Source organism: Artemia sp. Qi Xiang Cuo, chromosome 18 (assembly GCF_049724085.1).
Source record: "Artemia sp. Qi Xiang Cuo chromosome 18, ASM4972408v1, whole genome shotgun sequence".
Taxonomy (NCBI): domain Eukaryota; kingdom Metazoa; phylum Arthropoda; class Branchiopoda; order Anostraca; family Artemiidae; genus Artemia; species Artemia sp. Qi Xiang Cuo.
The window spans coordinates 47767188-47783184 of record NC_142811.1 but is presented as its reverse complement, the minus strand read 5'-3'; the positions used below and the strand labels follow the sequence as shown (position 1 = coordinate 47783184).

Below are 15997 nucleotides of genomic sequence, written 5' to 3'. Positions count from 1 at the left end.
AACAACGCAGTAGTATTTTTTATAGCAACGGTTAACCAGAATTTAAATATTTATAAACGATTTTCTTCTTTCACCTTAACCTTAGCAACAGATCCTATTTTCTAAATCTGAAGATGAAGTTAGTAATTAACTGGAAGCAGAAGTCAGTAATACTGATATTCAGAAAAAAAAAATATATTACAAGTTAGAGGTAAGATTAAAATCAATTTAAACTAACCCAATGATGATCTGAAATAGCCTTTAAGCGAACGTAGGATGTGCAAGTTTGGATCTATATATGCTAATAATACAAAATAATGATTGACTATTTAAACGTCCGTCACCATTCTCAGTATTTGATATTTGCATTTAGAGCAAAAAAAAAACAACATAGAAATAATGAGGTATAGTGACAAAAGTAAATGTGACAAAAGAATAAGGAATACTTTTATTGGGGGAATGGGGTATGGAAAGAGGGTAAAAATATGTATTTTCTCAGATATTCAGTGAGACAAAGGACACGATATGTTTTAGGGCTCTTTCAGTAAGAGAATGGACTTGCCAAAGAATTTTTCTTTACGGAGGTTAAGCAGGAAAGGTACTTGCAACATTTTGGGAAGGTAAATTACAAAATTTTGATTGAAAAAATTTGATGAAGTTTTGTGCTAACTATGAAGCATGAACTTTACAGGGTTGTGATATTGGAAAAAAAATTGGTAAACTTTGGTTAACTTGGAAGTAGAGAAGGTAAAAATCGGCTGGTAAAAAAAAACCTCAAGTAAAATAGTTTGTTTCCAAATGCACTTCAAAATAAGTAATTTTCTCATGCTACCTAGTAGAATTGGACTTTTAAGACAAAGTGCAAGGCAACCATGATGGAGGAAGTTGTCCTTGAGTAACTGAGTGACTTATTGTACTTACTTACTTGTACTTGTTGCGGGACCAGACACGGCCACCTCATCCGTAATCCAGATGGATAGGTTGACTCCAATTTGTCGTAATCTTGCGCCAGCTCTTGAGAAAAACAGAGAAACTAGTTGACCAAGTTTCTGCCAAACTTTCAAAATTCACAAATGGGGCTGAGGTGGTTTTTGGCAATTGTTCACCAATTCTTCAATTGACCGCCAGGTCGCCTGTGCCAATCTGGTAATGGGACAGCTAGAAGCACTTGCTTTATGATGCGGTCATTGGGTCTTCTAAGGACATGACCAAGCCAATGCAGTCTTCTCTGTTTGACAATCATGGCGGTGGGTTCGATGATATAGCAGCGGTGGCGCGCATCAACATTTGAGATTCTATCGGAGTATCGAATCCTCAGGATTCGATTATTGTACGCTCATTATTTTCTATGCCAACTTTTTAAGTTATATTAAATCCAACCTTTCGCACTTGAACAAGTTCCTTCACGCTAGGCTGGCGAAAATATTTATAAAAACGTCATAATCATCGCTTAAGATCATCATAATTATCATAACCAAACTATTCACAAGTTAAAAACATGAAATAGAGACCGAGATTCAAGCTCTGATTAAGTGTGAAAGGCTTCTACGAAAAGTTTACCGCTTTTGATTTTGACCTTTGTGAATTGATTATTGATTATTCAGATTATTCAGAAGTTTTATTTTTGCACCTGCTATATTTATCTTTTCTATAACGCTTGGACCATAAGCTTAATTTTAATCATAAGCTTAGAGCTCGAGTCTACTTAAGATTAATTTAAAAAACTTTTTCAACAAAATAAGTTTTTCAAAGAAAAGTAAAGAACTCCATTAAACAAAAAATGAGCAAAAATAAAATCAAATAATCTAGCAAGCGTGATACTACCACAAATCAGCATCGATAAATAAATGAAGCGCAAAACGAACAAATATTGCAATAATTAACCGAGTCAAACCCAAAACGAGCAGAAATTAACATAAGTTGGTCACAAAACCCATATGCATTCCCAAGGCCAGAACTAAATTTGCACTTTACTTAAAAAATATAAATGTTTTTACTTTTATAACTTAAATAAATCAAATAATATTAACATTTTGATTACTAAATATCAGTATACCTATATTAAACTGATAATCCACATTCATTTTTATTTTTTCAGTAAAGTAAAAATTTTGTTCTGGCCTTGGGAAGGCATAGGGGTTTTGTGACCAACTTGTGTTAATTTCTGCTCGTTTTGAGTTTGACTCGGTTAATTATTGTAATTTCTGTTCGTTGTGGGTTTCATATATTTATCAATGCCGATTTGGGGTAGCTTCACGATTGGTAGTTTATTGGATTTCAATTTAGCTCATTTTTTGTTTAATAGAGTTCTTTACTTTTCTTTGAAAAACTTATTTTGTGGAAAAAGTTTTTTAAATTAATTTTTGTTCGTTTTATATTGACAGTCTTTTCAGAGAAAAAGAAAATAATACTTTAAATCTTTTCGTTTTTTAAGACTTTATAGTTTGGCCCGCTATTTGTATGCTGGAAAAAAATTTCCAGCAATTTTTAACAACATACACCCTTTTAAAAATCTGGACACAAATAGTACTGTTTAATTTAATTTCCTACCTCCTATGGTTGACCTGAAATGGAAAACTTAATACCATTCGCAAAAAAATTACTTTCTTTGAAAGCTTGGATACCCTTACGCTATTTTGATTTGGTTAAATTTTAAGAGTAGAAATGGGAGGGTTGGCTTGAGTGGGTGGGAGTGGAAGGGGGAATAGTTGCCCTCCAATGACTTTCGACTATTAAAAAGGGCATCAGCCCTTTCTATTTTCAATCGAATGAGCCCTTTTCGAAGTTCCCACGACAACTTCTTCGATACGAAGTGCCCTGGTCAAAACAAGAACAACAACAAAAAATAATACATTATAACCACTTCGATCTTTACTATAAAAATGTCAAGCCTTCTATCACTTTCGACTATTAAAAAGGGCACTAGACCTTTCGATTTCCAATCAAATGAGCCCTTTTGGAAACGACAACGCTTTCTATAAACACCTTATATGCCCCCAGGGCATAAATTACAACCCCTACCCTAAGGTCTTTTAGGGTGGTTGTCATCCTCTAAGACCGAATTACCAGAACTTTCATCTACGTTAAACAACATGGCTATCTCAAAATTTTGATTGGATGTGTTTGGGAAAATGATGGGTGTGAGAGGGGTGTTAGTCGCCTTCCAATCACTTTCGACTATTAAAAAGGGCACAAGCCACTCCAATTTCCAATTGAATGAGCGCATTTCGAAGTTTCTACGACAACTTCTTCGATACAAAGTGCCCTTCTCTAAAGGAAAAAATTAATAAATAATACATTGTGCCAAAATCGTTCTTATATCCCCCAAGGGCATAACTTAAAAACCTTGCCCCGAGGGTTGTGGGGGAGTTTCCTCCTCTTTACTTAGTTCCCGTGTCTTGTCTCGTTCTTGAGTGTCCCCGTTCTTTATTTAGGCAGCACGATCGTACTGCCTATGATTTATACAACAACTTTCTATATAAGCCTTATATGCCCCCAGGGCATAACTTACTACCCTTGCACTGAGGGCTCTGAGCCGGCTATCACCGTAAGAAACCTAATTTCGAGAACGTTCAACTACGTTTAACAAAATATATATATCAAAATTTTGATTGGATATGTTTTGGAAAATGGTGGGCGTGAGAGGGGCTTTAGTCGCTATCACTTTCAACTATTAAAAAAGGCACTAGCCCTTTCAATTTCCAATTGAATGAGCACTTTTAATGCCCCAGGGCATAACTTAAAACCTTTGCCCTGAGGGCTCTGGGGGGAGTGGTTGTTATGCTTATAGGTCTAACTTCCAAATCTTCCAACTACGTAGAATCAAACAGCTGTCTATAAATTGTTATTGGATGTGTTAGGGACAAGATGGACATGAGATAGGGGTTAGTTGCCCGTAAACCTTAATGATGGGCGTGGGGGGGGGGGCTAGTTGCCCTCCAATCACTTTCGACTAATAAAAGGGGCACTAGTCCTTTGAATTTCCAATCGAATGAGCCTTTGTGAAGTTTCTACGACAACGTCTTCTTTAAAAACCTTATATGCCACCAAAGCATAACTTAAAACCCTTGCCCTGAGGGCTGTGGGGGAGTGTCCTCCTCAAAAACATATTTTCTATCTGGAAATCAACTACGCTGAACAAAATCGCTATCTCAAAATTCTGATTGGATGTGTTTGGGGGAATGATTGGCGTGGGGAGGGGCTAGTTGCCCTCCAATCACTTTTGCCATCAGGCCCTCAGGGCATAGCTTAAAACCCTTGCCCCTAGGTGTGTGGGGGAGTGTCCTCCTCAAAAATATATTTTCTATCTGGAAATCAACTACGCTGAACAAAATGGCTATATCAAAATTTTGATTGGATGAGTTTGGGGGAATGTTTGGCGTTGGGAGGGGGGGGCTAGTGTCCCTCCAATCACTGTCGACGATTAAAAAGGGAACTCGTCCTTTGAATTTTCAATCGAATGAGCCTTTTTGAAGTTTCTACGACAACGCCTTCTTTAAAAACCTTATATGCCCCCAGGGCATAAATTGAAACCCTTGCCCTGAGGTCTGTGGGGGAGTATCCTCTTCAAAAACATATTTTCTATCTGGAAATCAACTTTGAAGTTTCTACGACAACGCCTTCTATAAAAACCTTATATGCCCCCAGGGCATAACTTAAAACCCTTGCCCTGAGGGTTGTGGGGGAGTTTCCTCCTCAAAAACATATTTTCTATCTGGAAATCAACTACGCTGTACAAAATGGCTATCTCAAAATTTTGATTGGATGTGTTTGGGGGAATGATGGGCGTCGGGGGGGGGGGGGATTGTTGCCCCCCAATCGCTTTCGACTATTAAAAAGGGATCTAGCCCTTTGAATTTCCAATCGAATGAGCCTGTTTTGAAGTTTCTACGACAACGCCTTCTATAAAAACCTTATGTGCCCCCCCCCCGGGTATAACTTAAAACCCTTGCCCTGAGGGTTGTGAGGGAGTGTCCTCCTCAAAACATATTTTCTATCTGGAAATCAACCACGCGGAACAACATGGCTATCTCAAAATTTTGCTTGGATGTGTTCTAGGGAATGATGGGCGTGGGGGTGGAGGGGGTAGTTGCCCTCCAATCACTTTCGACTATTAACAAGGGCACTAGAAGTCTCAATTTCCGATTGAATGAGCCCCTTTTGAAGTTTTTTCGACGACCCCTACCATATTAAGGGCCCAGCTCTAAAGGAAAAAAAAATAATAAATAGTACATTGAGCCAACATCGTTCTTATATGCCCTCAGGGTAACTTAAAACCCTTGACCCGAGGGTTGTGGGGGAGTGTCCTCCTCAAAAACATATTTTCTATCTGGAAATCAACTCCGCTGAACGAAACGGCTATAGCAAAATTTTGATTGGATGTGTTTGGGGAAATGAAAGGCAAAGGGGGGGGGGGCGAGTTGCCCTCCAATCACTTTCGCATTTTAAAAAGGGCACTAGCCCTTCGAATTTCCAATCGAATGAGCCTGTTTTGAAGTTTCTACGACTACGCCTTCTATAAAAACATTTTATGCCCCCAGAGAATAACTTAACAGCCGTGCCCTGAGGGTTGTGGGGGAGTGTCGTCCTCAAAAACATATTTTCTATCTGGTATCAACTACGCTGAACAAAATGGCTATCTCAAAATTTTTATTGGATGTGTTTGGGAGAATGATGGGCGCGGTGGGGGGGGGGGGGGGGCGAGTTGCCCTCCAATTACTTTTGACTATTAAAAAGGCCACTAGAACTCTCAATATCCAATTGAATAAGCCCCTTTTGAAGTTTCTACGACGACTCCTTCCATATAAAGTACCCTTCTCTAAAGGAAAAAATAATATATAGTACATTGTGCCAACATTGTTCTTATATGCCCTTAGGGCATAACTTAAAACCCTTGCCCCGAGGGTTGTGGGGGAGTGTCCTCCTCAAAAACATATTTTATATCTGGAAATCAACTACACTGAATAAAATGGCTATCTCAAAATTTTTTTTGGATGTGTTTGGGAGAATGATGGTCGTGGGGGGGGGGCTAGTTGCCCTTAATCACTTTCGACTATTAAAAAGAGCACTAACCCTTTGAATTTCCAATCGAATGAGCCTTTTTTGAAGTTTCTACGACAACGCCTTCTATAAAAAAAAACTTATATGCCCCAGGGCATAACTTAAAATCCTTGCCTTGAGGGTTGTGGGGGAATGTCCTCCTCTAAAACATATTTTATATCTGGAAATCAACTACGCTCAAGAAAATGGCTATCTCAAAATTTTTATTGGATGTGTTTGGTAGAATGATGGGCGGGGGGGGGCTAGTTGCTCTCCAATCCCTTTAGACAATTAAATAGTGCACTAGCCCTATAAATTTCCAATCGAAGGAGCCTTTTCTAAATTTTCTACGACAACGCCTTCAATAAAAAACCTATATGCCCCCAGGGCATAACTTAAAACCTTTGCCCTGAGTATTGTGGGGGAGTGTCCTCCTCAAAAACATATTTTTTATCTGAAAATCAACTGCGCTGAACGACATTGCCATCTCAAAACTTTGATTGGATGTGTGTGGGAGAATAATGGGCGTGGGGGGGGGCTAGTTGCCCTCCAATTACTTACAACTATCAAAAAGGTCACTAGTCCATTGTATTTCCGTTCGAATGAGCCTTTTTTGAACTTTTTACGACAACACCTTCTATAAAAAACCTTATATGCCCTGAGGGCATAACTTAAAACCCTTGCCCTGAGGAATATGGGGGAGTGTCCTCCTCAAAAACATATTTTCTATCTAGAAATCAACTACGCTGAACAAAATGGCTATCTCAAAATTTTGATTGGATGTGTTTGGGGATGTATGGGCGTGGGGGGGGGGGGGGCTAGTTGCTAACCAATTTTTTTTCGACTATTAAAAAGGGTGCCACTCCAATTTACAATCGAATGATACCTTTTTGAAGTTTTTACGACAACAGCTTCGATACGAAGTGCCTGTCGAAGAAAAAAAAACACATTGTTGCCACATCGTCCTTTACTTAAGCAGCGCTAGCGCGCTGCCTATGATTGCTTAAACTACGGGCAAAACTTGCTCCTTAAATTTAAATAACGCTTTATGCTAAAGTGAAAGGTTTTAGTGCGTATTGTGAATGGTTTTAATGCGTATTGTGAAAGAAATATTGTGAAACATTATATGACAGTGCCACTCATTTACCGTATTCGTTTATTTAAACAGTTATGCACTCAAAAATGAACGCTAAATTATGCTCCTTTTACAATCATAAACGAAATAGAAGATGAGAAAAAAAAAGTCACTTGTTCAATACGCTCAGAAAATATGGCACGAAGAAAATATGGCAAATCTGTTCGTATGGTTATAGTTCATTGTGATGCCTAGTATTTCTGCTGATCCGTACAGCTGGTGATAAAATAGATCGGTGTTTCTCGTTTTCTAATAGCATTTTCCCAAATTTTATTATTAAACAATTCCTTCAACCGAACAAGTTGGGCAAGTCCAAGTTCATCTCTAATATTCTAATACTCTTGATCTCAAGAGTTCAAGAGCACTTTCGTAGCTAATTAAACGGAGTCCAAGCATTATTTGAGTAATACTAAAATCATTTTCTTTGTTTCCGCATTAAGTTGTTTCCGCATAACTTTATTTTTTAAACATAAAAAAACTAAACTTTATTTTTTAAAACAATAAAAACTTTAGCGTAAAGAGCGAGGCGTTGAGGAGGGGACAACCTCTTTCATATACGGAATAGTTTCTGTTCGTCTTTAGTTTTAATGTGGCTCCTTACTTTCAGTTAAAAAAAACTTATGTTTTTTTAGTTAATATCTGAACGTTTTTTATTAATGTAGCTTTGATTTCGACTCACCGTACATGAATAATTAAAACGAAATTCGGATATTAATTTTTCTTTTTTTGGCTAATTGGCTTTCTCGAAATTTATTTCTGACGTAATTTACGAATTAACTTGCGTAACGAATTTCTATATTCGTATGTTTTTATTACGTATATTAGGGAGTTCGCTCCTTAGTCTATACCTCACTCTTTACGCCAAAGTTCGTATTTTGTTCGAATCACAAACCACTGAATCACACAGGCCGGTTAATTAGAATAGATAGCTCTTTTGAAAGTACTAAAAAAAACTTTAGTGTAAAGAGCGAGGCATTGACTTGGGAGGCGAACTCTCTCATATACGGAATAATTTCTGTTCGTTTCAAGTTTTAATGTTGCTCCTTACTTTCAGTTGAAAAAAACTTGTTTTTTTATTTAATTTCTGATCGTTTTTTTAAATAATGCTGGGAAATCTGGCACCCCCCTTCAAGGAAATGTCCCTTCCCCCAAGCAAATATCCTCCATGGAAAGATCCTCCTCCGTAATCCTGACCCACCCCCTAAGAGAAAATTCCTCCTCAAAACGCCTGTATACTTCCCAATAACCAATACTATGTGTGAACAATGGGCAAAGTTTATAACTTGCAGCCCTTCCCCCGGGAACTGTGGGGGATTAGGTCATCCTCAAAGACATATTAATTAGATTTTTGACTATGCTGAACAAAATGGCTATCTCAAAATTTTGGTTGGGTGGCTTCGGGAAAAAAATGAGCGTGGGAGGGAGCCAAGTTCCCCTCCAATTTTTTTGGTCACTTGAAAAGGGCTCTAGAACTTTTAATTTCCCTTCGAATGAGCCCTCTCACGATATTCTAGGACTACTGGATCAATACGAGGACCCCTGGGAAAAAAAACTACAAATAAACACGCATCCGTGAGCTTTCTTCTGGCAAAAAATTCAAAATTCCACATTTTTGCAGATAGGAGCTTAAAACCTCTACAATTGGGCTCCCTAATAGGCTACGCTAAATCTGATGGTATGATTTTCATTAAGATTCTATTACTTTTAAAGGTTGTTTTCCCCTTTTTTCTAAAATAAGGCACATTTTCTCAGGCACGTAACTTTTGATGGGTAAGACTAAACTTATATATTTGAAATTAGCATAAAAACCTGATTCCTTTTATGTAGGCCTATCTATTGGTATCAAAATTCTGTCTTTTAGAGTTTCGGTTACAATTGAGCCGGGTCGCTCCTTACTTACAGTTCGTTACCACGAACTGTTTGACACAAAGAACCAACGCTAAATCATAAAGAAAAAACTCGAAGGGTATGAGAGCTCCGAACCTCAAAAGGAATAGAGTTCCAGGCATGCCCCACAACAACGGCAAGTCCAAATTCTGAACGCACTGAGGGTTTTGAAGGAACCAGTATATCTTCCCGATTTCGAACTGCATATGGGCTGACTTCACTCTCTTGTTGAAACAGTGAGTGAAAATCATGGTTGGAGATCTCTGTAGAAATAAAGGAATGCCACTGAACACATCTAAAGTGTATAGATGTCCTTCAGCTTTAAGAGTTGGACAGGAGCATAAGTCGTGAACTAGAGGGCTTTTGCTGCTTTCGGCTGGAGATTATGGAGGGCAAAAGTAGAGATGGAAAAGTAGATATCCAAGCAGATGAGCTTCCGAGACCAGAAAAAGGAAAAATTGGTTTAAGTGTTCTTATGATCCCCAGTCCTCTTGAAACCTTTACTCTTGTTATCTGAATATGCTGCTTGAATGTTAGATTTTCATCCAGAAGAAGTCCAAGGAATCGCACATATCGGTCTGGTGGGCAGCATATAGGACCTCTTGAAGTAGGAAGCTCCGTTATTGTAGAACAACTCTTACCTATACGGACAGTAGGTATGACTTTTTTACATTCATGGCGAGAAGATTACTATCAAACCAATGATAAACTTTCCCCAAATGCGTCCAATCGAATTTATGAGATAGTCCTTTTGTTCAAAACATACCAAAGATCATATAATAACTACACAACCCACAGAACCCGGGGGCAAGTGTTGTAACTTAGCTCCGGAGGAATACAAGGTTTTTATGGAAACGGTGGTCGTATAAACTTCGGAGGGGGCTCATTCGATTTGAAATTGAAAGTTCTAGTTCCCTTTTTTAGAATCAAAAGGGACCGGAGGACAAGTAGCTCCCCTCCCCTCCCTGTCCTCTACCCCAAATCCATCAGATTGAATTTTGAGATAACCATTTTGTGAAAATAAGTTCAAAGAGCAGATAACAAAAACTCCAGGGTCGACACAACCCCTCAGAACCCGAAGACAAGTGTTTTAAGTTATGCCCTGGGGTATATAAGGCTTTTGTGTGAGGATTTTAAAACAGTTCAAAGATCAGATAAGCCCGACCCCCACGCCACTAAAAAAAAGTTATAAACGATGTTTTATTCCAGAACATAGGGAGCTGGCCCCTGGCACTACTCCTCTCCTCCCTAAAAAACCCATTAATGGTTTTTAATTTTAAATTTATGGGAACTCACGCCTGGTCCTCCATGGCCCGACCCCAACCAAAAAAAATCACTTAATCTGCTAATTAACTCCAAAACATGTGGGAGCTGACTCCTGGTCCTCCATGGCCCGATCCCCCTCCGCCCCCGAAAAAAATTATCAATGCTAACTCATGATAGATTACCCCTGGCCCTCCGTGGCCTGACGCCCCCCTACCAAAAAAAATATTAACGATATTTTATTCCAAAAATCATGGGATCTGACCCCTGGCCCTCCCTCCATACCCCCACCCCCCAAATAGCAACTTATTAATGATATTTTATTCCAAAAAACATGGGACCTAACCTCTGACCTCCCTCCATGGCCCGATCCCCCCCCCCCACATACATACTATTGGATTGATTTATACCGCTGGCACCACTTATTGGAGGTAATCTACGGGGGTCACCTTTTTTGAGGCACAAATGGCGCAAAGAGGCTGATATGCCACTTACTGGAGGGGGGGAACCCCTTGTCGTTCCAAAGTAGTGGGATTTCCGCGGTTACTCCAACGGTTCCGTGTCTACTAGCGTGATCGAATGGTCCCAGGGCAACTTTAAGGCCAAGGGTTACCGGTAATATTTCTAACTATCTCTTTAGACTCGACCTAGGTTGAACAGTTAAAAGAGTATATAGTATAAAAAAAATCTTACTGTATTCAAGACACGCTACAAAAGAACTTTAAACGGAACTGACGAAATCACACTTCCAATTCTCCAACTCGCTCAGCATCGAGTTGGGTGATGGGGGTGGTGGGTGAATTTTCCCAGCCAATCCGAGGGCTTACTAAGTTACTGGTAAACCTCCCTTACTTCGCAATTTAATACCTCGTGGTCTATAACCAAATACGCAATTTGGAGGACATAAAATGGCGCCACCAAAATTAAAGGAAAATTAATAATTATTACTAGGGGAAGGAAAATAATTAAGGGGCCAAAAGAAAAGAACATTTTTTGGGGCCAAGGGGCCAAAAGGAAGGACATTTTTCTGAACAAACTGGGACCAAGGGTTGCAACACCTCCCTCCTAAGATAAATGGCCACTACTCCGGTGGATTGGCTGGAAACTCAGACATAAAATAAATAACATTAAATTCAAAATCACTAAACTTGTATCTTCTCTCTTCCACCAGTGTCTGCACTTCCATCGCTTCAGGATTCGTCATCATTCCCAGGTCTCTACCGTAGAACCACCATGGTCTAGATCGTCTAACATCCACATTTGGTTTTCAAGATTGAAGTTTCCAAGATTCGCAGATATATCATTGTGCGCACCAAAATCAACTACAAAAAAGTTCTTGCTCTCACGAATTTACATTTGAGAGGAGTAAAGAATCAGATCCCGGCACTTTCGATGATGCAAGCCATCATGAAAAAATTTGCTGCACTAGCCTCTTAATTTCTATCTGTGGAAACAACCCTCATCTCAATAAAAAAATAAATTGCCCCTTGGCATAATTTGAAATAATCCAAGGCTAAAAATGCAAAGGCCCCTGAAAACGATAAGGGTACTGGGAATGAAGTCAAATTTTGGGAGAACTATGAATCGCCTTTTTTTCTGGGATCCCTTTCCTGGTATAATCAAATGCAGAATATGCATTAATACTAATTGCAGATTAAATTTGGATGCATGTTCCACTGAATACAATTTGCCGGAAATAATTGTCGGTTCCCAAGAAGAATAAAAACTATGAATAGAGTCACTGAACAAAGGTTTGGGAGAAGTAGGAAGTGACTGGGAGAGAATTTCCCCAAAGGACTCCAGATCAGAGAGGCAAAACCTCGGTAAAAGGATCACAACTTGTCCGCCAGTTGTGCATTAAGGAAAAGGGCAATCTTTCATGTCTTCCCGCAGGGGATCTTCCCCAAAGGATCCCTCCCCCTCATAAAGGGTCGACATATCTTTTGAGTTGATAAAACCAATCTCAGTTTCCTTTTCAAGTTTTTCCAATCCGACTCGACATTCAATATCTCCCAACTTTCCCCCAACCCGTTGTAGGTCATTCATCTCTATCTTGTAACCATCTTGTTTTATTCCCCATGTGCCTTTGACCTCTTTTTTTCCCCTATTATTTATGTTATCAAGGCACAGCCCATCCAACATTTTATTTTTCGCCACTGCAGGCTGAATCTCCAAATTTTGTCTCTTTTTTACACTCCTCCTTTCATCTCTACTTTTCTTAATTTTGTCATTCGCACAAAATAGCACATCATCGTTAAATCTGATTTGGACTTCAGTGTCCACCATCTTTGACTGCATTACTTCATCGTAGTTCCGTTTAATATCTCTTTTCTCTCTCTTAGTTTTCTTTTCTTTTGTAGTAGCATTAAATAAATCGTCATAAAATCTGAATTGGACTCCAGTGTCCACCATCTTTGACTACATTACTTCATTGTAGCTCCGTTTAATATCTCTTTTCTCTTTCTTAGTTTTCTTTTCTTTTGTAGTAGCATTAAATAAATCGTCATGAAATCTGAATTGGACTCCAGTTTCCATCTCCGACTGCCTTTCTTTATTGTAGTTCCGCTTAATATCTTTCTTCTCTCTTTTATTCTTTCTTATTCTTACCGCAGCAACAAACATTTCGTCATCAAATGGGAAGTGAATTCCAACATTTGGTTTTTATATTCTACTAAAATTTCTCGAACTTTCCGAGGAAAGGCGCGTACAATAAATTTTGTCTCCTTATTCTCTAGTACATTCAGCGTTTCATTTTGGCCTGTACTTGTTGGAGTCTCATATTCATTAAAAGTGTTCTCAAGTTTTCTATTATTTGCAAATTTTCCTGAAAAATCAATTTCGCGCGTCTTATTTTCAATATTATCTTGTCTATTTACTTCCGCATCCCATTTTTGTGGATTATCAACATTTTGAACATGCTTATCACGTATTTCGCTTTTCCAACAAGGTGGCACAGCCTCCCAATTCGTTTTATGGGCCGGTCAACCTCCCCGCCTTGTCAACGAAGCAGCATATTTTTCCGTCGTAGTGTTATTTTGTAATTTTCCCACTGTTAAAGAAGTCGCTTTTAAAGATAGGAGATTTCCGATATCTCCAAAGTCTTCTCCTACTAAAACATTCTCTGCTAGAGTAGGCACTAAGCCTACTTTTATTGTTCTTCTCAGGACTGTACCGTCCTTCTTTGCAATTTCTATTCTCACCCAAGCAGACGGGCATGGGTGCTTGTCTCCATAATAACATAATGTTGTAATTTTATTTTTATGGTCTATCTCTGTTGTATTAATTAGGTCAGTTTGCACATAAGTTTGATCACTGCAAGAATCAATTGCCATTTCAACTAATTCCCCGTTCAACTTTCCGTATATTTTATGCGACTCTGTAAATGCATAATTTTTTTCCCCATTATGGTTCATGGCCCAGGCTGTCGTTCTATGTGGTTTTTGGTCATATGTATTGGGGCATTTTCTTACAAAATGCCCCGTGGTACCACAGTTATAGCAAGTTAATCCTCCTTGCGCTGTGTTATAATGCCTATCTTTGTTATACTCTTTATTTTGAAATATGTCTGTCTCCTCAATTTCTTCTCTTATTTCGGTCCACCTATTTGCCATTTCCGCCATTTCTTCGCTTGTTTTTGGGTTCTTCTCTTTCAAATAAATTTTCAATTCTCTGTGGGTGTTTTCTAAAAATTGTTCCATTACTGTTTTATCCATTATTTCCTTTATCTTTTCTTTTATTTCTTCCGGGTCTTCTAACATTCTATAATTTTCTAACTCTAGCCATTGTAAACACATATCTTTCAATTTGTACCCGCATTCTCTATAAGTTTCATTATCTCGTTATCTTTGGCTCCAAAACCTCCTACTAAAGTGCCTGGGGGAGAGTTGAAACTTTTCAAAAACGCCTTGTTTAAGTCTTTCAAAATCTTTTGAGTATTCCATGGGTAATGCTTTATATGCAATTTTTGCCTTGTAGCTAAGGAGGGGCTGTATTCTTGTCACCCAATTTTCTCTCGGCAATCCGCTTAATTCCGCCGTTTTTTCAAAATTGTATATGTATAAATGTACATCTTCATTTTCTTTCATTGGTTGAAGGTTTATTGACTGCATTACCTATATTGTAAACGATTTTTGAGGCTCTTGGGAATTTCTCCCTGCAATCATTTCCATTATGTATTTTCTTTCCTCTCTGTCTGCCTTCTCCTTTTCCTCTCTTTCTTGTCTATCTTTCTCTCTTTCTTTCTCCATGAAATTTAATAGTTGTTGTGTCATATCTATTTGGGTACTTTTTCGCGAGCTCCTACTGGAAATTGAGCTTCTACTACTCCTGCTACTTGGCCTACTATGATTCTCACTGTCTTTATATTCTCTTAATTCGTTTTCTGACTCTGTTGGTTCTCTATCCGTATTTTCTTTTACTCGTAACTCCCCATCATTTGGCACAGCCTCTGAGGGGTTAGTTCGTTTTGTTTTTTCACATATCCTTCCTAAGTTTATTTCGTACCCTCTCATTTTACTGTGTATACTTCTGACCAATTATAATATCTCTTATTCAATTAGTCAATCTTGGCCAGTTGAAAATTTTTGCAAATAACCGGACTCTCCAGACTTCATTTGGGAATAACAACTTCTTTCATAACAAGCAGTTTTATGCGAGTGAAATATATCTCTGAAAAACGAATTAACAGGGGTTGGACAAGAAAATAAACTGAAAAACCGCGCGAATATTCCACTAGTGAATTAGCTGGACTAAACTCAAACAGGGGAACTACCCTGTAAAACAAATCACGTATCCTCCCTGGATACTCGTATGTCAAATATAATCTCCTCGTGGGCAGATTACTCAATAGGACAGGTGCCTCCCACCTTCCTTGTCCAATGTGCGCACAAACTGACAAATTCTCCTAATTTGCCGTCCTCAATGCTCTTATAACCTTCGTCACTGAAGATTATATCTAACTCTGCCAATTCACCCAAATAATAACCCAGCTTTCAAAGTTTTCTTATCTGTCCTTAAACCCTGTAATACTTTTAAATACGGAGGTTCCCCCACTGTAAACTCAACTCATTAATTTCACGTTATTCTTTTTTATATTTGTCTAACAAGACACACAGCCCATTAAAGACCTTCTTATTAATTAATTCCGTATTTTTTTTCTCTCTATATATAGTCATATAGGCCACTCTCTTGGCCAAATTCACCCGTCTCTTCGAAAACGCAAAATTTTTTTGCTATCAGTGCTGTTGATAGCTCCTTTTCTAGCTGCCACCACTTATTGGATTGATTTATACCGCTGGCACCACTTATTGGAGGTAATCTACGGGGGTCACCACTTTTTGAAGCAAAAATGGCGCAAAGAGGTTGCTATGCCACTTACTGGAGGGGGAGAACCCCTTGTCGGCCCAAAGTAGTGGGATTTCCGCGGTTACTCCAACGGTTCCGTGTCTACTAGCGTGATCGAATGGTCCCAGGGCAACTTTAAGGCCAAGGGTTACCGGTAATATTTCTAACTATCTCTTTAGACTCGACCTAGGCTGAACAGTTAAAAGAGTATATAGTATAAAAAAAATCTTACTGTAATCAAGACACGCTACAAAAGAACTCAAAACGGAACTGACGAAATCACACTTCCAATTCTCCAACTCGCTCAGCCGCGAGTTGGGTGATGGGGGTGGTGGGTGAATTTTCCCAGCC

General features: G+C 38.8%; 1 protein-coding gene across 1 annotated transcript in view; it reads left to right on the top strand.

Annotated features, from left to right (window-relative positions):
- LOC148941581 (uncharacterized) overlaps positions 1 to 15997 on the top strand; it is a 194480-nt gene that overhangs the window by 120964 nt on the left and 57519 nt on the right. The gene's annotated exons all lie outside the window — the stretch shown is intronic.